At 38.3% G+C, this 22506-nt stretch overlaps 1 protein-coding gene and 1 long non-coding RNA gene across 3 annotated transcripts in view; one reads left to right on the top strand and one right to left on the bottom strand.

The window, feature by feature from the left end:
- Positions 1 to 11275: 11275 nt before the first annotated feature.
- LOC122441572 lies at positions 11276 to 17054 on the bottom strand. The gene is made up of 3 exons (XR_006269393.1): positions 16834 to 17054; positions 15832 to 15911; positions 11276 to 11951 (listed from the first exon to the last, which is right to left on the bottom strand). It is a non-coding gene; the product is annotated as an uncharacterized LOC122441572 (long non-coding RNA).
- Positions 16232 to 22506, top strand: part of PRKD3 (protein kinase D3) — an 86016-nt gene continuing 79741 nt past the window's right edge. Inside the window, exon 1 of one of the 2 annotated variants that reach the window (XM_043468328.1) lies at positions 16232 to 16397. The gene's annotated coding sequence lies outside the window, so the exon portion shown is untranslated. Of the gene's footprint in view, positions 16398 to 16663; positions 16902 to 22506 lie in introns of those variants that run through there. The other variant, XM_043468329.1, reaches the window with a different exon arrangement.

Raw genomic sequence — 22506 nt, 5'->3', positions numbered from 1 at the left:
TCTTCATCTTTGTTCTGAGACACAATTGAGTTGGAAATAGATTGGTCTTCTGGAGGCCTGCTCTTCAGTTTTCTTAGAGTGGAGCAGAGCTGCATGTGATCCAGGTATAATTTCACACTGTATTGAAGCAAAGCTCTCTGGATATTCTATATTTGCATTTTGTATTTTAAGGTTTTTCCACTCTAACTGCTAAAAACACAAAATATTCCTAAACTTATCTGTTCTTTAGGGCTTCTTATGCCTGCTTCTTTCCAGTAGATCTTTCCCCCACCCTCCACCCTAGAGTAGTTTTCTCACTTGAATGTGCTGATCTGTACTCAGTTGAAGACTTGAGGGGAAATCTTTACTGTTTCCTGAAGTGCTCTCACCTTGAAGCTCCCTCTTTCTATGCAAATTCTGTACTATGCAACTATGCAAATTTTAGCCATCCACTCAACCTTCCCATGTTCTCAACTCTGTCTGTTCGTCTCATAGATACTACCTGGCTCCATTTGGATTCTTTCAAACTGGGAAATCTCTCAAGACAGAAAGCTGGGGGAAGCATCCAGTTCATCTCATTTGTTTTCCTTCTTTTATGACTCTCCTGTGATGTCTGTTTTCCAATATTTGAACATCATTGTTTGATATATATTTGAAGATAGAATCTAGACTCTAGTTTGTCACTCCATCTTGACTGGAAGCAGAAGTTGAGATTATGAATCTTTTTATAGTCTGCCTGAGAAAAAGGGAGGTACAAAGAAAGTACTCTGCTACATGCTGAAGGACAAATGTTATCTCAAGGAAAAGCACATATACAGTTGTTTGTTTGAGATGTGAGATGAGCTACCTGCTTTCTTCATAAAATCCTACTTTTACTTTAAATAATAATTGACTGATACCCTGATTATTCAGACTTGGCAAACATTTGTTTGAAAATAATAAAGTGTGCCTATGCCTTCAACGACAATAACTGACAGTATTTATTGTCAGTGATAAACCTGCATCTTTCAATTGAAAACTGGGCTTCCCTCATAACTCAGTCAGTAAAGAACCTGCCTGCAATGCAGGAGACCCAGGTTCGATTCCTGGGCCGGGAGGATCCCCTGGAGAAGGAAATAGCAACCCACTCCGGTGTTCTTGCCTGGAAAATCCCACGGACAGAGGAACCTGGCAGACTACAATCCATGGGGTCGCAAGAGTAGGACATGACTTTGGAAAACTTGTATCTGCTACCATAAGTTTGAGAGAGTTTCCTGATATATAACAACTTTTCTGACAAAGTCAGTTATTTTAACAAATGTGGTTTTTAAAATACTTTATAATGAAATGTTCAACATTTGTAATATTGGTATAACTCAGTGAACTAATATTTTCCAAACACTCCATGCCCAATCACAGAGAAAAGGTCCCAGCCAAAATATAAGACAAACATAAGACATGGATTTTAACGTAATGGAATAAAAATGTTTACATGGTTTCAGATTCTGCATTACAGCTAACCTTAATGACATTATTATTATTTGCCATGTTTTGTTTTAATAACAAAAAAGATGACCCGTAATTATCTAAAGAGGCGATTAAAACACTCCTTCCTTTTCCTACCATGTGTCTATGGAGGTTGCACTTTTTTCATGTACTTCAACCCAAAATAACACGTCAGAGAAGGTTGAATGCATAAACAAAACCAGTTGCTTTCTAATAAGTCAATAACATTTTTTAAGCATTAAAAAATGCCAGTCTTCTCATGAAACCCTTTCTGTTTTAGAAAGCATAACAATTTTTTCATAAAAATGTGTTGACTTGTAATGCTTTTGTTTTAAAATAAGTCCATAATTAAATATGTATAAAATGTCTGTTTTAATTTTAAATATAATAAATATTAATAGAAGTAATCCACGTAAGCAAAAGCTACTAGAGGCCCTCAATAACTGCTACTATTGTAACAGAGTAAAATATTTGATAATTCATGTGTTAAGGCTATTTTACCCAGAAGAAATAAAACATCAAGCCAATGGTTTTAACTTTAACTGCATATGTGAATTATCTAAAAAGCTTTTTTTTTTTAAAAATGAAGTTGCCTGGGTACCTACCACCCCTAGAGGTTCTAATATGATAAGCCTATGTGTGGTACGGACATCAGGGTAATTCTAGCAGGGCTGAGAATCACTCTATTAATCACACACTCTGAGAAATACATTAGCAAAAACCACAGAGAATATAAAGAGACCTGTATTATAGCCCTGCCCAAATCTGTCCACCACTGCTTTCAATAATGGAGTAAAAAATTAAAATGTTTGCTTCCGCAGTACAGAGTCAGACTTTTGCTGTTCCCTGGAAATCTCAGGAATCCAGATTTCCTGTAAATCTTCCCAACTGCTTTCACCAGATCAGAGGTCAAGTCAAGGTGGCAACAAAAGTTGGGGAAAAAAATCTCCTTTCCTCTTGTTTTCTGGCTCTCTCCCTTTCTAGCCCTTTAGAATAACAGTTCACGCTCCTTTCTAACAGGGAAGGAGAACATTCCCTACAAACCCTGATTCCTTTCACCAGCACTAATCTTGGACCCAAACAAAATTCCTTTCACTCCTTTGCTAATTTTGTCTTGCTTTTTTTTCTTTTTTTCCAGTTTTTTTTCTCCTTGGGCTCTGAAAACCAAAAGTCTTCAAGATCCAAAGAAATGAATCTCTAGTAAGGAATTTTAATCCATTCAACGAGATGAGGACAGAGAAAGAGAATCAAAGATGAAGAACCAAAGAGAAATTTCATCTCTTTATAGCTCACTGAATGGACAGCTCTGATGTATACAATATCAAAATTGACTGCAATGTTGAAGGTTCAATCAACTGATTGTTATGGAGAGAATATATATACATATAGTGTATATATTTTCACTTTTTATTCAAAGAATTCTACTCTTTTTTTTTTTTTTTTTTGCACCTTATAGGATCAAATAGGTGAAAACGCACCAATTTCTGGAATATATTAATGATAATACATGGAAGACAAAAAGCTGTCAGCTTGAGAATTTGTTTTCATTCAAAGTTACTAGCTAAATTTTTATGGTGTAAGTTAAAAATATGATTAAAGTAGTTAGGTGTGCCAATAACTTGTTTTTTGAGATCCTTTAATTCTATAAATTCATACAATAAGAGATATTATTACCCTAGTCACTGCTAAGAAAATTAAAGTGCAGGGAGCTTACATACCCAGGTCTCCTGCATTGCAGGTGGATTCTTTACAGTCTGAGTCACCCAGGGAAGCCCACACATAATCTGCCCAGGGGCATGCAAAACCAACTTAATGCAGGCAGTATGCTTTTATTCTAACCTACAGGCTTTTCCAGTTTCAAAGAAGATTTAAGCAGCTAGTAAATTCTAATTTTTAATATGTTGAACTAAGTGTTTACTGAAACAGACACCTTTGAAATGATTTTATTTCCAAGTTTTAGGCAGAATACTCATTTTGTATTGCTTTCTCTCCTTTAATCAGATGTCTAATACCATATGTATTAGGAGGAGGAAAAGTGGATTTTTCACACACAAAAAAATATGAATTAATATAATCCAAAAGTCAAGACTGAAGTTCTTGGTTGTCTCTTCCTTTGGGGTCATTTATGGGTTTTCTTAGGAATTACATTCTACTTATCTATGTTTTAATGATAGGAAATCATGAGGTTTTTCTAATGATCAAACATCACAGACCAGAATCAGATTTAACTGTTAAAGCATTCTTTCTCTCAATTTTGTAATCTTGAAGCAGCATTAATTGATTATTAATTAGGCCCTTTCTGACTTTTCATGAAAGAACAATTGTTTGAAGAGTAATTTTCAAGTCATATCAAAAAAAAAAAAGCTTGTTTTTAAGGTTCAGTTAAGCCCAATAGTCGCAAATGAAAGAGGAAGACTGGCTCTAAAATCTCTTTCCATGGAATTCAAAAATAAAATGCTAAGACAGCAAATAAAAATGACACAAATTCACAGAAAAGAGCAGCAGTCATAAAAAAAAAGTTGACTATGGCACACATAGTTATTAATAATAATAGTAGAAAGTTCAGCATAACATCATAACCCAAATTTGCCTTAAACCTCATATGTTTCTATGTATATCTTTATTTTTGCCTAAATTTAGGATTAAATTTATGCAGGATGAATAACTCTAATTCTGCCTTAAACCACATATACTCCTATATATATCTCTTTATTTTTGCCTGAATAGGATGAAGTTATGATGTTTGCTTTATTTATATATTTGAAAATATTAGCAGAGTATTTTGAGTGTTTTAGTCATTCTAAGGCAGTGCAGATTGTGGTCATAAAAAATCCTTTCAACTCTACTGTTTATATATACTCCATTGTTCAGACTGTAATAAATTAGACGAACTCATTCATCTTCAATTTTAATGTTTTAAAAAGCGTTTCCACAAAGCTCATAATCAGCACAAGGCCACAAGTATACTTAAATTTCCCTTTAAAAGGAGCTTAAATTATTCAGCATATAATTTTAGTAAAACTAATCCCCTTCTGTCACTGGCCAAATCTTTGTTTTTCATGGGTCTTGCTCAGAAAAATCACATATATCAATTATGGGGAAGACTAAAGTTTGAATCTAGAAATCTATAAGAAAGCAAAAGAGACTGAGTAATTATCTTTCATAATATATTTGTTTAGTCCTCTAAGAAAATCCTTCTAATAGTCCAGGGTTAAATATCTTTTAAAATTAGGAAGAAGCAATGCTGCAATTTGAGAAAGTGTGCTGGGAGGAATTTTCATAAGCAAAGGAAGTGGCCGTAGGAATATTGTGCATCTTCATTCTCCTCTGAGTCAAACAGTCCCTTTCTTTATTTCTTTTAATATTTATTTTAATAAAGTATAGTTGATTTACAATGTTGCATTAATTTCTGCTGTACAGCAAAGTGATTCTGTTATGCATACATATTTTATTTTTCATTATGGTTTATCACAGGATATTGAATATAGTTCCCTGTGCTATGCAGTAGGACCTTGCTGTTTATCCATTCTGTATATAACAGTTTACATCTGCAAACCCCAAACTTCCAGTCCACTCCTCCCTGCAAAATTATCCCCTCCTTTCAGTTCTATTCTTAGAATAGAGAAAATGAACGTCAATCAGAAAACAAGCTAATGGCTCAGACAGAAAATACATGACATTCAAGACCGTGCCATATATACATGGGATACAGTAAAAATTATTATTCAAGATTTTTAGAGACTGAAAATATAGGGGAAATAGGATATAGCAGCTAGACAATGGCCTGATTATATGGATCTTTGTGTGCTATTATTTTATGTTTATCTTTAAGTTACGCAGCTTTACATAATACTATTGTTTTATAGTATAAAACAATAGGCCTGGTGTGCCGCTGTCCATGGGGTCTCAAAGAGTCAGACACGACTTGGCAACTGAACACACACACATACACATATACACACATCTTTAGCACATGCTTTTTTTTTTTTTTTTAGCACATGCTTTTATGTGTAAAAGACTTTGATAATATAATCCTTAGAAGAGTGAAGGCCCTGGCAGCATACCAAGTTCTCAATAAAATACTGAATGTCTGAAAACAAATACCTTATGATTATTCAAAGTAGTGCCTGCCAAAATATGAAGAAATATGTGACTCATCATAGTACATAAAAGTACAGCTTAGCCAACAACACAGGCAATGTTCTTCCCTGACCCTGCTACCTTCTTTAATTATTGTTCTCTTTCCCTTCACTTCCATTTTTAATATAATTAACACCATTAGTTCTCAAATGTCAGTTCCATATTAATGCCTGTTCATGAATATAATTAATCCATGAATATATATTAATTTGTCTGTTACAAAATGAGAAAATTAAGAAAAACTGTTTTATTAATAAAATAACTGTATTGCATTAAAAAGCTTTATTTATTCTTATACTCTTCCTTCATATTTGATGTTACATATTTTAATTAACATAATAATTGGTATAGATTCCTGAGTTTGTTTTATATTGTCATGTTCTATTGTTAATTGTGGCAAAATACACATAACAGAAAACTAACCATCAACCATTTATAGTTCAGTGGCATTAAGTACGTTCACATTGTTGTACAACCATCACCTCATCCACCTCCAGAAATAGGAAAGCTGAAATACTAAACCATTAAACAATAATTCCCTGTTCTCCCTCTCTCTAGCCCTTGGCAATCACCATTCTACTTTCTATCTCTCTGAATCTAACTACTCTAAGTAACTCATGTAAGCAGGATGTCTTTTTGTCACTGGCTTATTTCATTTAGAATGATGTCCTCAAGGTTCATGTTGCAACATGTATCAGAATTTCCTTCATTTTTAAGATTGACAAATATCCAATTGCATATACCGTATTTTACCTATCCATTCATTCACTTGGATGCCTTATGCCTGTTATGAACCTGAGTCTCTTCGAGAAACTGCCTTTTATTTAAAAAATTGAAGTATAGTTGATTTACAATATTAGTTTCAGATGTATAACATAGCGATTCAATATTTAACAGATTATGCTCCTTTTCAAGTTATAAAATATCAGCTCTATTCCCTGTGCTATACAATACATCCTTATAAGTTTATTTTGTTTTATACACAGTAGTTTCTGTTTTGTTATATTCATTCATTCATTTTTTGGTTCCACGTACAAGTGATAACATATCATGTTTGCCTTTCTCTGTCTGGCTTAATTCACTAAGCATAATACCCTCCAGTTTCATCCATGTTGCTGCAAATGGCAAAATTTCATTCCTCCTGTGACTAAGTAATATTCCATTGTATATATTCACCATATCTTCTTTATCCATTCATCTACTGGTGGACATTTAGTTTACTTCCATATCTTGGCAACTGTAAATAATGCTGCTCAAATTAGTATTTTCATTTTCTCCAGGAGTGGAGTTGCTGGATCATGTGGTTGTTCTATTTTTATCATTTTTTGGTGAAACCTCCCTTCCCACCAACAGTGAATGAGGGTTCCCTTTTCTCCACATCCTCAGCAACATTTGTAATTCATAGATTTTTAATAATTTTACTTATTTATTCATTCATTCATTCATTCATTCTTGGCTGTGCTGGGTCTTTGTTGCTGCACGGGCTTTTCTCTAGTTGCAGCACATGGGCCTCCTCTCTAGTTGTGGTGAGCAGGCTTCTCATTGCAGTGGCTTCTCTTGTTGCAGAGCACAGGCTCAATAGTTGTGGCCCAGGGGCTTAGCTGCTCCACAGCATGTAGGATCTTCCTGGATCAGGGATAGGGACTGAATCCATCCAGTTTTGATTTGCATTTCTCTGATGATTAGCAATGTTGAGCATCTTTTCAGGTGCTCTCTGTCATCTTTGGGAAAATGTCTATTCAGGTCTTCTGACCATTTTTCAATCAATCATGTCATTTTTTTATATTGAGTTGTATGAAGTGATGATAGAGTTTGGAAATTAACCCCTTAGTCATCATAGTAGTAGCAGTGTTAGTCACTCAGTCGTATCTGACTCTGCGACCCAACGGACTATATCCCGCCAGTCTCCTCTGTCCATGGGATTCTCCAGGCAAGAATACTGGAATGGGTTGTTATTCCCTTCTCCAGAAGATCTTCTCAACCCAGGGATCAAACCCGGTCTCCTTCATTGCAGGCAAATTCTTTAGTCATCATGTCACTTGCAAATATTTTCTCCCATGCAGTAGGTCATCTTTTCATTTTGTTAGTGGTTTCCTTGAGATCCTGCTTTCAATTCTTTTAGATATATACCCAGAAGGAGAATTGCTGAATTATATGGTAATTCCATTTCTAACTCTTTGAGGAACCCCCACACTGTTTTTCATAGCAGTTGCACCATTTGGCATTCCTATCAACAGTGCCGAAGTGTTTTAATTTCTCCACATCTTTGTGACACTTTTTTTGTTTTTTGACAGTAGCTATCCTGATGGATATGAGGCAGTATCTTATTGTAGTTTTGATTTGCATTTCCCTAAGGATTTAGTGATCTTGAGTTCTTGCTTTAATGTTCTCAGTTGATAAAGCAAGAAGTTGGCAACTCAATCTGTTTTTTTGTAAATTAATTGGTCCTTGAAATCTGAAAGTCTGAGAACTACCAATGTATTATCTTTGTCCTCTTTCTATCCTCTGTTTATTTCCTAAATTCACTGCTTTGGTGTGTGTGTGCTATGCCCAGTCACTCAGTCGTGTCCGACTTTTTGGGACCCCATGAGCTGTAGGTCACCAGGCTCCTCTGTCCATGGAATTCTCCAGGCAAGAATATTGGAATGGGTTGCCATTTCCTTCTCCATGGGATCCTCCTGACTCAGGGATCAAACTTGAGTCTCCTGCATTGCAGGCAATTCTTTACGACTGAGCCACCAGGGAAGCCTCCATCATAGGACCTCAAAAAATGTAATTCTTGTCCCTGATCTTCCTACGGGGTAATTTCATCCCTTCTCACATTTTCATTCTGTGCCGTATGCAATGACTTTCAAATCTCTAGTATTAAACCATGTCTGTGGAATACTAAGACTTGTGCAAGGCACTCTGCAAGGAACACAGGAAATTAGGTGTGGCCCTGCTCTCAAGGAGCTTACTGTTTAGTAACAGAGAGTTGTGCATAAAGAGCTATGAAAGGAACATGTTTGAAATCACAAATATAGAGAACAGACTGGTATTTGCCAAAGGGGAGGGGCTTGGGGAAGGGATGAAGTGGGAGGTTGGGGTTAGCAGATATGAGTTTTTATGTATAAACAACAAAGTCCTACTGTATTATAGCACAGAAAACTATATTCACTATCCTATGATAAACTGTAATGGAAAAGAACATTAAAAAAGAATGTATATATTTGTATAACTGAATCACTTCGCTGTATGGCAGTAATTAACACAACATTGTAAACCATGTATACTTCAATTTAAAAAGTAAATATGAAAGAAACATGTTTGGAGCACAAAAAAAAGGAATGGCTATTCCCATCTGACCCGAAGTGGACAGTAAAGGTGGCATAAAGGAGAGTTTGAACTGAATGAGTCTTGGAATTGCTTAACAGGTAGGAGAAGGGGAGACAGGTATCAGCTGAGCAAAATCACACTGGGAAACTGCCAGCAGTCTACCACCACTTAAGGTGCTAGGTATGTGAAGAATGAGGAGTAGCAATAGGAGAAAACAGGAGGGAGTACCCTAATGTATGCCATGCTAAAAAATCTGCACAATAAAGACATTGGTTAGCTATGGTAGAATTTTAGGCTAAGGAAATCATATAGTCAATTCTGCAGTTTAGAACCATCTATCTGATGGCAGAGCGGATAGTGGATTAAAGAAGAGAAGATTCAAGCAGGGAAGTCTCTTACATGGTCATTTCAATCGATCGTGTGAGAGCTAACGAAGGCCCAAACTGAGACAGCAGTTGTGGAAAAGAAGAAAGGGCATACAACATAGAAATGTGAAGGCATGAAATTGATGGTACTTGGTCACCAGTTGGATTTGGAGAACAGGGAAAAGGAGTTTAGGTGACCAAGAAGGTTCTGTCTTGGATGACAAAACAGATGTTAGTACTACGTACTAAGAATGGAAACATAGGCAAAGGAAAGGTGAGTTCATTTAGGGACACTCGGAGCTTGTGATCTCTCTGTGGAATACTCAGGGGGTTACAGAAAGAGGTCAAGGCTAGAGACACAGCTTTGTAAGACAGAGGGCGAAGTCGTATACAGCAGACGTAGCAGGTATCCTGCCAGCATTTCTCCATATTCATCATTCTGAACTTGCCCACCCAAGGGCTTGTAACAGCAAGAGCCTGTGACTCCACTGGGAGTGGGTTGGTGTGCTGGTTACCTCTAAACTGGGGAGTGACTGCTAACAGGTATGAGGTTTCCTTTTCGGGATGATGAAAATATTCTCAAATTAGTGTGATGTTGTGTAACTTTGTGAAAATACTAAAACCAGTTCAGTTCAGTTCAGTCGCTCAGTCATGTTTGACTCTATGCGACTCCAGGAATCGCAGCACTGCAGGCCTCCCTGTCCATCACCAACTCCCAGAGTCCACCCAAACCCATGTCCTTTGAGTCGGTGATGCCAACCAACCATCTCATCCTCTGTCATCCCCTTCTCCTCCTGCCTTCAATCTTTCCCAGCATCAGGGTCTTTCCCAATGAGTCGGCTCTTCGCATCAGGTGGCCAAAGTATTGGAGTTAAAGCTTCAGCATCAGTCCTTCCAATGGACACCCAGGACTGATCTCCTTTAGGATGGACTGGTTGGATCTCCTTGTAGTCCAAGGGACTCTCAAGAGTCTTCTCCAACACCACAGTTCAAAAGCATCAATTCTTCTGCACTCAGCTTTCTTTATAGTCCAACTCTCACATCCATACATGACTACTGAAAAAAACCATAGCCTTGACTAGAGGGACATTTGTTGGCAAAGTAATGTCTCTGCTTTTCAATATGCTGTCTAGGTTGGTCATAACTTTCCTTCCAAGGAGTAAGTATCTTTTAATTTATGGCTGCAGTCACCATCTGCAGTGATTTTGGAGCCCAGAAAAATAAAGTCAGCCACTGTTTCCACTGTTTCCCCATCTATTTGCCATGAAGTGATGGAACCGGATACCATGATCTTAGTTTTCTGAATGTTGAGCTTTAAGCCAGCTTTTTCACTCTCCTCTTTCACTTTCACCAAGAGGCTTTTTAGTTCCTCTTCACTTTCTGCCATAAGGGTGGTGTCATCTGCATATCTGAGGTTATTGATATTTCTCCTGTCAATCTTGATTCCAGCTTGTGCTTCCTCCAGCCCAGCATTTCTCATGATGTACTCTGCATATAAGTTAAGTAAGTAGGGTGACAATATACAGCCTTGACATACTCCTTTTCCTATTTGGAACCAGTCTGTTGTTCCATGTCCAGTTCTGACTGTTGCTTCCTGACCTGCATACAGATTTCTCAAGAGGCAGGTCAGGTGGTCTGGTATTCCCATCTTTTTAAGAATGTTCCACAGTTTATTGTGATCCACAGTCAAAAGCTTTGGCATAGTCAATAAAACAGAAATAGATGTTTGTGCAAATTTAAAAGGGGAAACTTAAAAGCGTGTGACATATCTCAAGTTTTTCAACATGAGAAAAAAATTCTACAGCTCAGCTTACCTGAACTATTTGATCCCAAATGTGCCCCATATTTTCGTACCTATGTGCTTTTTGTCCTGTTGTTTCCTCCTAGAGTCTTTTTTTTCCCATTCCTCTCCCCCATATTTTCAAATCCTTTTCTTTCTTCCAAACCCAGCTAAAACCCTCTTTTTCTACACAGGCCGGTGGTATGCTTTATACTTCTCTGACATTTTATTTTGCCTTCTACTTATTTATTCTATTCTCTTCTCCATTTAATAGACTTTCACATATCTTAAAAAACTTTAGGTTCTTGAGAACAAGAGTTGTTTCATCTATAAATCCTATCAATGCCTTGCTTATAGTAGTCTTTCAAAAATGTTTAGTAAATCAATATATCAAGAATTGTAGTTTCAAGGGGAATCTAGGGAAAAAAGACAAATAAACTAAATTAATAACAACAAATTTTCAGCTAAACTCTCCATCATCAAATAAGTGATTATGATACAATTGATAGTCGAAGGTTACATAGTCACAATTCTTTTTGGAAAGATTTGAGATTTTGAAATTTGAGGTGTCATGATCAGAGTACAATATATAATAACATGTTCAGGTCCTTGTAGTCTGACTAACTATATTAAAAATAAAACCAATAAGCATAAAACTGTTCAGTGATTTTATCCTGCACTCGAACACATGAAGCTACTAGTGTAGAAAATGTTGCAGTGATGGTTTCTGAGTCCTCTGTCAGTTGAGGATCTGTGCAGTAGCATCTTCCTTTGATGAAGTGCAAAGGAATTTACTCTATAGCCATAGGGATCTGTTCTTTTTAAACTCTTTGTCGTTAAATCCCTCCACAGACTGAAGCTCAGCAACTTCTCTTTCCCTGTGCTGCCTGAAAAGGAGGAGATATGGAGATGTAAAAACTCTAACTGTTCAGCATGAATAATAATAGCTATTATTTGTTGAGCATTCACCATGTGAATTTTTTTAAGGTGTTTTCTATGTGCTAGCTCATTTGGTTTTTATACAAATCGTGGGGCAAGGACTACTACAAACCAAGTTAACAGATGATGAGATGAGACTTGAAGCACATAGAGGTTAATTTGCCCATGGTCACACAGGTTGATAAACGGTAGGCTCATAACACATCCTCAGGCATCCTTAATGCCCATTACAGGTTTAGTGCATTAGATGTTTTTTTTTTTTTTCATTTAATACTCACAAAAATTCTATAGGGTAATTATCTCCCCTTATTTTATAGGTAAAGAAACAGATTCTTAGTGAGATTAAGCAGCATGCACTTGCTAAATGGCAGAGCCTAGGTTGGACTCTGTCTTCAAAGTCCTACTCCAACCCTTACCTTCCAGTTGGCTCTTCAGGGCTGGGGAAGCTCCCAGGTTGTGAGTGAGGGAGTCTGCATCTCTAATTTCACTGCTTTGCTCAATGCTGGTATGAAATGAATTTTAATACTGGCTCTCTACCTAGGTCTGTAGCACCTTTATTCTTTCTCAACTGCCTTTTTTTTTTTTATTGGTCTTGTTTATCTAACAAGACCTCCAAAAATTATGCAGACCTCTCCTATAATTCTCCTCCGAGCCTAACTACCCGAGTCTTAAGTGTAAAACAAAAGACTCGGGTGTGCGCACGGGGGAGAATGACCCTAACTCTCAACCGCCATTTTAAATATATCATAGCTGATTTTTCAGTATTTCAAACAGAGGTTTTAAATGAATACTTAACCAGAATGAAATCCAGAAGCACATTGGCACATTATCTCCTCTTTCTTGGGGGAATATATATTTGCAAGCACAAAGATAAGCAGGAATTATTGTGGATGAGTCAGGTAATTTGTTTTTTATTGCAAATTACCTGATACTAATCTTTTTTTTTTTTTTCCCAGTGGGTTTTGTCATACATTGATATGAATCAGCCATGGATTTACATGTATTCCCAATCCCGATCACCCCTCTTTAAGGACACCATATGAAATCCTAGGTTGAACATGGGCAGTAACTTCTCCCTTTAGTTATATTTTTCTAATTCTCCTTTTAGCTGAACTCACCTTACGACACCTCTCTTTTATTATACACTATGTTATAATATATATGCACATATATATTTGTATACATACATACTTGTAAATATATTTATCTGCATATATATTGATAACATAATATATAATCAAATAGTAAAGTATATAAAGCCACATATAAGTACAAGTAAAGAAAAAGGAAGTGTTATATGGAATAAATACAGAAAGCTATAAAAAATAACGATGAATTGCCTGGCCCAGAGCTGGTATTTAGTAAATGATAGATATCATTCAGTTCAGTTCAGTTTAGTTCAGTTCAGTCGCTCAGTCATGTCCGACTCTTTGTGACCCCATGAACTGCAGCATGCCAAGCCTCCCTGTCGTGGCTTTATATCCAGACAGAAGACCTCGGTCTTCTCAAAGTTCATTAAGGGGAAAGGAGGATGTGGAGAGTCCAGGGGGATCTTATATATACTCAGTCCACAATAAAACTTGGTAAGTAACTCGAGAATTATCCATCAAGGCTATCAGAGCACAGAACAATTATTTAGAGCCTGTAAATTAGAGAAGACAGTTTGAAGGTATAACAGTTCACGCTAGTCTAGAAGACCAACTAAAATCTCCAGATATGGAGGGTCTGAACTAGAGTAGAGAAGGACATTTTGAAGAATGTATCAAGAGCATTGGTGCTGAAAAAGAAACAGACCCTGAAGCATTTTTTCCCATACCTATTTTACTAACTCTGTATTGGCACCTAAATGCTTTCTAAATTTGTCACTTGTTTTAAGGTCATGGAAAAAGACAGAAAAATAAAATAATTTTGCAGTAATCATGTTATATAAATTAAAACGAGCTCAAGTGTTTTTTTTTCCCCCCCAAATGACTATTTCTTCCAGTGAGGCCTTAACAAATCATGTTTTTCTGCATTTTGGATTCTGAATCAGGATGCTCTGCTACTAAGTCACAGCAGAGTTGACTCTCTTCGCTTCTATTAGGTAACATATGTGAATGGTTATGTTGTTAACTATTAAGGAAGGGTGGGGTGTATGTGGAATAAATCTAGGACAACATTTGCAACTATAGTCACAGAAGACAAAGACTAAGCTCCCAATTTTCAAAAAACACTGCCAGGAAGAAAAATCTTTTTCCATCTTACTCTGATTATATTTTCTCTCAAGTATAAAAATCTCACATTTACTTAATATACCTAATCTTTATCCCATCAGTCCTCTTGGAATAAGAATGGAACATCTTGAGAAAATTGTAGTTCATGTCAAGCAAAAAAATTACAGGTACAGATAGTCTTAAATGTATTGTTGAAAGACTCACCTAGAATGGAGGAGATGATTTTATTTCTAAAAAGAGAAGTGAAAAAGTGGAAATGAAATGAAGATATACATACATATATAAATATATGTATGTATATATACACATGTGCATGTGTGCTAATCGTGTTTGATTCTGTGACCCCATAAGTGGTAGCCAGCCAGGCTCCTCTGTCCATGGAATTTTCCAGGAAAAATACTGGAGCAGGTTGCTACTTCCTACTCTGGGGCATCTTCCTGACCCAGGGATCAAACCCACATCTTCTGCATGGTAGGCAGATTCTTTACCACTGAGCCAGCTGAGAAGCCCCATACACAAACACACACACACACACACACACATACATTTGCACCTCTATAAAATAGCAACTTGCTTCATTTAGAAAAGTTACTTCTAGAAAGAGTAACTTCTGTCTCTTTAAGAACCACGAGTGAAAATGGAAGTCACTAGTAAGAAGGGACTGGCTGTAAACAGGTCCAATGGGCTCCTGGGAGTCTTGCTGAGAGAGGACATTTGGGGTTGGACTAAAACGTCAGTTGGGAAGAGAAGGGAAGAAAAAGGCAAAGTTAAGTAAGAGCCTAGGTATGTTTTTAATTTTAAACATAACCTTGAGTGGATTTACTTTCAATTTTAATGCAAAAGAATAGCAGAATAATATTACATATAAAATATAATTAGATTGAATTAGATATTACTGAATGTGAGAAATGTAGTATCTTCGAATTCCCCAAAATTTAAAAATACAGCTTCAGAGTAGACCAGAGTTATACACAATTTTACTTGCCCCATCTTTAATATAAATTATTTTTAAATTCCCATTTAACTTTAAAGCCAGGGACATCCAGTAAGATTGGTGACTTGGAATAAAAAGTAGGGACCCACTTAGCTTTTTTTCTTCCTAATCTCAAAGACTGTCCTCGACCTCTGCACTGGATGGATGAATTATTGCCTGCAACCCATCCGCTTCTTTCAGTATATTTTACTTAAGTACTCTGGGGATGAAATTTGGACCCAAGGAGGACTAGGTCGTTTCTGGGACTATGTGTGTCAGCTGTTCACGATTTTCTCTCACGCAAAACATGTTTAATTTAACACCTAGGGTATTTTCCCGCTAGATATCCTTCCACCCGCGTCTCTCCTCACCTGGCATTGTCACTCTTGTCAATGCCACGTGGAAACCTAGGTTCCAAGATTCTTGGGGGCACTTCGCTCTGATGATAGGGGACACACCCAAGTTTAAAGATGGACAAGTAGGATACACAGAACATACTGAAGACAGACCCGGTTTACTCTGCTTTAGGCGAAGGGCTCTGGATGTTATCTGCCTAGGCGCGGAACACCCTGGATGCAGTGCCAAGTGGCCACCCGGAGGCTAAGCAATGGGGAGGGAAACAGGGGAGCAGTGAGAAGATACCTCAGTGTGGAAACTGTTCTCTGCTGTAGACCCCTTACAAGTTCCGGACTTGTCACCTCCTGCCCCCTTGCCACCATCACCTACATCAGATCGGACGACAAAAGAGAAAAAGGCAGTTCAGTAGCAATAATGGGTATCAAGTACAGCGCGTAACTGGAATAGGTAGACGGTCGCGCCCCGCTCCCCAGCGCTCACGGAGACGCCAGGACCTCGGAGGGTGCAGAGCGAGCCCGAAAGCACCCGGAGCTCCTGTTGCTCCCGCGCCGGGTCAAGCCAGTGAGCCACAGCCCCACGCGGCCACCACGGCTTCGAGCTCGCGGGGAGACTACAGCTCCCGGCAGGCCCCGCGCCGGCCGCGCGCCCCCGCCCCTCGCGCGCCCCCGCCTCGCACGCCCCGGCCCCCCGCCCTCGGGCCTCAGGACGGGACGGGGCGGAGGGAGGGAGGGAAGAAGGGGCGCCTGTGGCGGGCGGGATTCTGCGAGGCGCGTGAAGCCTCGCTGGCTCCTGGTCCAGGACCCAGACGCTGGCAGGCTTGGAGTTTCTCACGACCAGCCGAGCCAGGCTCTGTAAGTAATCGCCTCGGGGAGCACGGAACAGACACCGAAAAAGTTAGCGCCGCCGCGGCCGCCGCTTTGTTCTCCCGGCCCGTCGGGTGAGGCGGCGTTGGCGGCGGCCGCCCCTCCCCCACCCGCCCGCACGCGGCGGCGGCGGCGACGACGAGGGCGGCGGGACTCGGACCCCGTGCCGGGCTGGGCGGCGGCCGCCGGGGCTGGGCGGGAAGTTGGCTGAGCGCGAGGCGGGAGGAGCGGGCGGTGGGCGCCCCGGCGAGCGGGGGCGCCGGCGCGGCCGCCAGATGGGGCCAAGTTCCGGCGAGGGCGCCGACGCCAACTTGGAGTCACGGTACGCCGGCGACCACCACGCTCGGCCCCTCGGTCTCCATCTCTTACCGGATCCCCCTCCCCCCCCGCAACTAGCTCCCGACGCCAGACGGGCGGCACTCACGCTGCCGAATTTGGGATGAGCCTTTCCCTTTTCTTTACACCGCTTTTCCTTGCAGCCGTCTCAAAGGGGTGAGTCGTTGGTGCTTAGGGCACGTAAGCCCCCACCCCAGTTTCCTGACTCGTTTAGTTTTGCAAGTTGCCGCGTTGTTCCGAGTCAGTCTCACCCCCGGGAGGTTTTTCTTAAGATGAAACACTGAGGAGAGCGTCTCTTTCTTTGAGCAATAAAATAACCACAGACTATTCGATTGCCTGTTGGAGATTTTATTTGAAGTCAGAAGCAGAGGCCTTGCCGTGTGCAGCAGGCACGAATATAAATCGAGCGACGGCATGTGTGAGAGCTGCAGACTTTTCCATACACAGATTGATGGCTTGGACGTAACTGTCTCTTCAACCACACCCATCCCCACAGGAAATAAGACTATCAGTGTCATCTTTGATTAGGAAGGATAAGTTACACCCTGAACTTGGTTAGACACAGCCTTAATGAGCTGTGGAGGCAAATGAAAACTTTTAAAAAACCGTAATTTGTACTCTAGAAACTGTTATATTACTCTTACACTGCTTCTACTTTGTACTCACTGCTTCAGTTTTTCAAGTTTTAGCGGCTGTGATTTTACTTAGATCAAGATTACTTACCCAACTTGAATGCAGCGAGGGTGGGGGAATATCTTTGGATTCGTTGCCCCGAGCGGGGTCTAGGCCAGGTTTACTTAATAGGGGAACCCGTTTCTCCCTCCTGTTAGCATGTGGATTCAGAGCAAGCATGGACATTTCAGCCAAAAAGTTTCACGTTTTAATAAAAGTATGTAAAACGTGTCACAGAAGCCTTCGTGTTAGGTTTTGCTTCAGTAGGTCATGTAGATGGTGGTCGGCCTGATCAGAGGGACTTCATTTGACAAGCCAGTTTTCCATCCTGAGTTAAGAATGTTGACTTGTTTATTATCTTGAGATGAATCGTAGTGAGTCTTTTAAATATATAGGTTTTATAAGCTTTCAGTTTCGTGAGGTGACCTGTTTAAAATAGAAATATCTCTTAGTGGGTTGTGTTTCATCTAAAAACTGCCATATCCCCCCAAAAGTTTAATACATCAAGTTTTCGGACATTAAGTTTTTAAAGTTATGTAAGAATTGGAAAAATCCCCTACAGGAGGAAAGAGAATAAATGGTCATTTAAAGTTGATGAAAATATTACCATATTGAAGTTAATTGCTCATTTTAAAAAGAAACTACTTTTAGAGAACTTGATATTAGGAAATTATTGGCTAATAACAGCTTTAAATTTGATTTAATAATAATTATGCTTGTGATTTATAATCTGTGCAGATAGTCCTTTGAGTCTCTCTGATTATGTAATTCAAATTGAACTTGTATGTGAGCCTCTTTGGAGCAGTTGTCTCATTAATGAAAAAACTTGAGATAATGTTCTGGAGATGTTTTAATTTTAATTTCAGTGTAGAGAAAAGTTTTCTCCACTTCTGTGGTCAGTTTATAGTGACCATAAGTATGAAATAGCTCACTGGCTGTTAGCTAGTCAGATTTCTCAGATACCACTGATGCAAAGAGAGGTGATGTAGATACATCAAGCCCAACATAAATTCGTAGACTGGAAGTTTGTAATCTTAACAGCAGATAAAGTTTTCACTGCCTGAGAGAGCGGACTTGGTGTGCTCACTCTCTGTTCTCTGACTGTGGGAAAGACTGAGATGCAAATACCCATGGTTTATTTTAGATGAACAGAATTTTACCAGCAACAATTTAGTTAATGCTGAGCTCTTAGGAGGAAAAGTATTTATATTAATCTAAGGTAATAGTTACATTTTTGAAAATAAATAGATGTAGGAATTGCTAGAAACTATGATTTTTTAAAAACCAACAATAAAGTTATTTGTATTTTTTATACACTATAAAAGCAACATCAGGGTTATTAAGCAAAGTCAAGCCTGTATTGAGGTAGAACATGGATACTGACTTCAGGACACTTGTAAAGTATTGCACTGAAAAATGCCACATGCTTTTTTACATATTAAAATAATACAGTACTTATCAACAGAAGAAAAAAAATTATCTGTTTTCATTAGCATTCCTAGCACACAAAACTAAGTCAAACCAGGAAAACCTGTTACTAGTAGAGATTCATGGTAAATATTACGCTATTCTGAATAGAGAAAGTGTTTTACCTCTTCACTGTTACCTTTACTGAGTTTAAGAAGGACATTGGCTACACTAAATAGTGAGCTTCCCTTTTGAAGTATCTACTAGCTGGATTTGTTTTGTCTTTCTGGAATCCTCTTTGCTTCTCTCTCTGTTTCCCTGACTCCTACTTATCCTTTAGGTTTTAGCTTCCTTAAAGGTGCCTTGCCTGTGACCCCAGTTGAAATTAGGTCCTCTCAAGATACTCTGCCATATCACCTTTCATAATTTGTAATTGCTTTGCTGTTAATACGAATATTTGTTTAATGCGTGTATCCCGTATCACACAGCAAGCTCCAGGGAGAGCAGTAGCCATGTGTGTTTTGGTCACTAGTAGCGTAGAGTTTCTCATAACAGTCTAGCAAATGATAAAGTATAGTATTAGTCCTTCAGTCATGTCTGACTGTTTGTGACATTATGGACCAGGCTCCTCTGTCCATGGAATTCTCCAGGCAAGAATGCTGGAGTGGGTTGCCATTTCCTACTCCAGGGGATCCTCCCAACCCAGGGATCGAACCCAGGTCTCCCACATTGCAGGCAGATTCTTTACTATCTGATCCATCACATTTGTTGAATGAAAATGCTGCTTTTGAGCTTCTTGTAATTAGAGGCTTTGCTAAGAAATGAGATAATGTAAATGTAGGGAAGGATTGAGAGAGAGCTCAAATTGTGATGTTACCATGAAGTAACTCTCAGTTAAGTTCTCTAGCCTCCAGGACCTTTGTTTTTACCCTGTAGTAATAATAGGGCAGGTTGGACTCAAGATTCCTTTAATATGCCACCTTTTTTACTCCATTCAACAATAGTGACAGATTTTATGCTTATTTGAATAAAATATATGACAGATAATTCCCCAAAAGAGTATTTGAGATGTTTCAAATAAAAATGCTTGCCAACTCATAGCTATTAGGAACAAACATATCTAATTGATTTATAAATTAGTAAAATGTACTATTGTTTGTTTTGTGATTGAAACATAAAGACAAAATAGAGGTATTTCTTTTTTTTTTTTTTTTAATTTAGTCTTAATGTTTTAAGGCTATATCTCAGATCAAATCAAGGTTCATAAAACAAAACAGAGAGAAAACAGATGGGATGAGTGGGCAAAAGCTAAGACAGCTCACTTTTTCTATTTGTGTTCATGCTGAAACTTTAACAAATACTTTAATATAAAAGTAAGACATAGTTTACTAGTAGTTATTGATAGTACTGATCATTGATTGTAATTATAAGACAGGTACTGTTATTTGGCTAACATTAGCAGGTATTATTTGGAAATTTAGTGGGAAGACAGCCGTCAAAAATAAGTTGTTATTATTGAACACAGCAGTATCTTGTCATTTAAAGTATTTAACCTGCATGCAGTACTATTCATAGATATTTTGCTGACGTTTTTATGAAGTTTATTCAGCTTTTTTTGAAACTACTCAAGTCATGTGTGTTGAGAACCTTTTACCTCATGAGAAAACATGTTCTAGATTGTTGGAGGTGACATGAAGTTGTATAAAGAACAAGGTCTTCGGAGTCAGAGGGACTTTGATGTGAATTGCAGTTCCATCACTTATTAGCTGTATAGTCATGGGCAAGCAACTATTCTGAAACTCTGGCTCCTTTTCTGTAAAAGAGTTAAACAGATTCCCTGTGGTCAGAGCAAGGGTTTAATAAAGTGTATCTTAATTGCAGAGTTTAGTGTAAAGTGGGAGCTTAATTATTAATTATTTACTCTAAATACTATGAAAATTGCTGAAACTTACTGAGCACTTCTGATAAGCCATAAGTGTATTGTCCATATAGTTGCGCAGTCCTCATTAACATCCTGTAAGGTAAGTAAAGAGTGCTGTTGTCTTCATTTTATTTCTGCCCTCTGCAGTGATACTGAATAAACCAATTATTCTCTGTTAATTCCTTAATCTTATGTTTGCTCTGTATCCACAAGTTGTCCATCAACACAACTTCCTGGCTGTGTGGTGTAAGTAGGGATAACACTTTGTAAGTGAATACATTGTTACCAAGAGCAAGAAATAAATCATCCCTTTAAAAATAGGGGGAAAAAACAGTTACTCTCTTAACAACTTTTCAGATATTTGAAGACCATCTTTTTATTCGTTTTTGTTATGCATAATTTGTTACTTGACATTATCTTCACCTTAATCTGGATATACACTCTATTGTCTTTGAAAATCAATAACAGCCTTTAAAAATGTAGACGGGTTAAAATGTAACGTAGTAATGTAACCTGATTAGCAACCAGTATACTGGTTGATGCTGCTGTGTTCTCAGTGTCCTGGGGATTTGGGTTTATGTTAGTTCTTTTAGTCACTCATATTATTAGTAGCAGCTGCTGTTAAACTCTTGGTTTGATAACTCCTTTAATGAACAGGTTCTACATCAGCATTTCTCCGTTTCAATATTGCACATTAACTTTTGAAATGCAGAGCTTTACAGTTGTCATTGTTATAGTTCACTTGAATTTTAGTTTATTTTTCTCAGACTGTACAATCTGAGGATTTTATAAGCATGTTTTCCATGTCTTTGTAATCTTATAAATAATCAAAAATAATGTAGGGCCAAGACCAGAGTTCCAAGGCACTCTCCTAAAGGTTTCTTTAAGTTGATAAAGAGCAGCAAACTACACTAACATCCAACTTACGCTTAAGCAGCTTATTTACAAAAATAGCATGGAATACCATCTTGAATATTGTTTCAGCCAGAATACACTTAATTTTTTTCTGGCTTTGCTAATTGTGTGATCTTGGGCAAGTCCTTTAGTATCTAGACCAGTTTTCTCAACTATAAAGTGAATTGTCGTGAGGATTAAATGAGGAAACACACGGAATGCTTAGAACAGCGTCTGACAGAAAGAACTCAATTACTGTGAGTTACTATTTTCTCCTTCTAAAAAGGCTAATAATCACATTTTTTCAAAGATGTAAGTCTAGTTGATTTGGTGTTATTCTGTTTGAATTCAAGCTCACCTCTAGTGATCATAATATGCTTTTGAAAGTATTCAGAAACCATTTGCTTTCATAATCTGTTTTCACATGTGACTGAAGGTTAATATTAAGGTTATATTTTGTAGTTTCTGAAATTGCTTCCCTATTCCTCTAGCCCACAAAACTTGGAACAACTCTGCCACATCTCCAGTCCGTGGTTGTTCTCTCTGACCTGTTTCTCCGGGAAGGTTAAGAGTCAGGTTTGTGATTGCACTTAACTGATTTTGCAATATGGAGTAGATTGCATCTGGACCTGCAGACTTGTACTCTCAAAGATCTTTTAGTCTCTCTTATTCACCAGGCTCAAGTTTCAGTTCTCAGTGCTCTTTTACAGTTTTAGTTTAAAAACTGAGAGAAGGTAAGCAAAGTACAAGTTGAGCAATTCTGCCTTCTCTCTGTGCTCTTTCAACCTTAACAACGTCCTCACTGAGCAGTGATTTTCTCAGTTCCTTGTTCTCTTTGAGAAATAGTATGTTATTGTGGAGATACCA

Source organism: Cervus canadensis, chromosome 5 (genome assembly GCF_019320065.1).
Source record: "Cervus canadensis isolate Bull #8, Minnesota chromosome 5, ASM1932006v1, whole genome shotgun sequence".
In the NCBI taxonomy this organism is placed as follows: Eukaryota; Metazoa; Chordata; class Mammalia; order Artiodactyla; family Cervidae; genus Cervus; species Cervus canadensis.
This window is presented reverse-complemented; position numbering and strand designations above follow the sequence as displayed.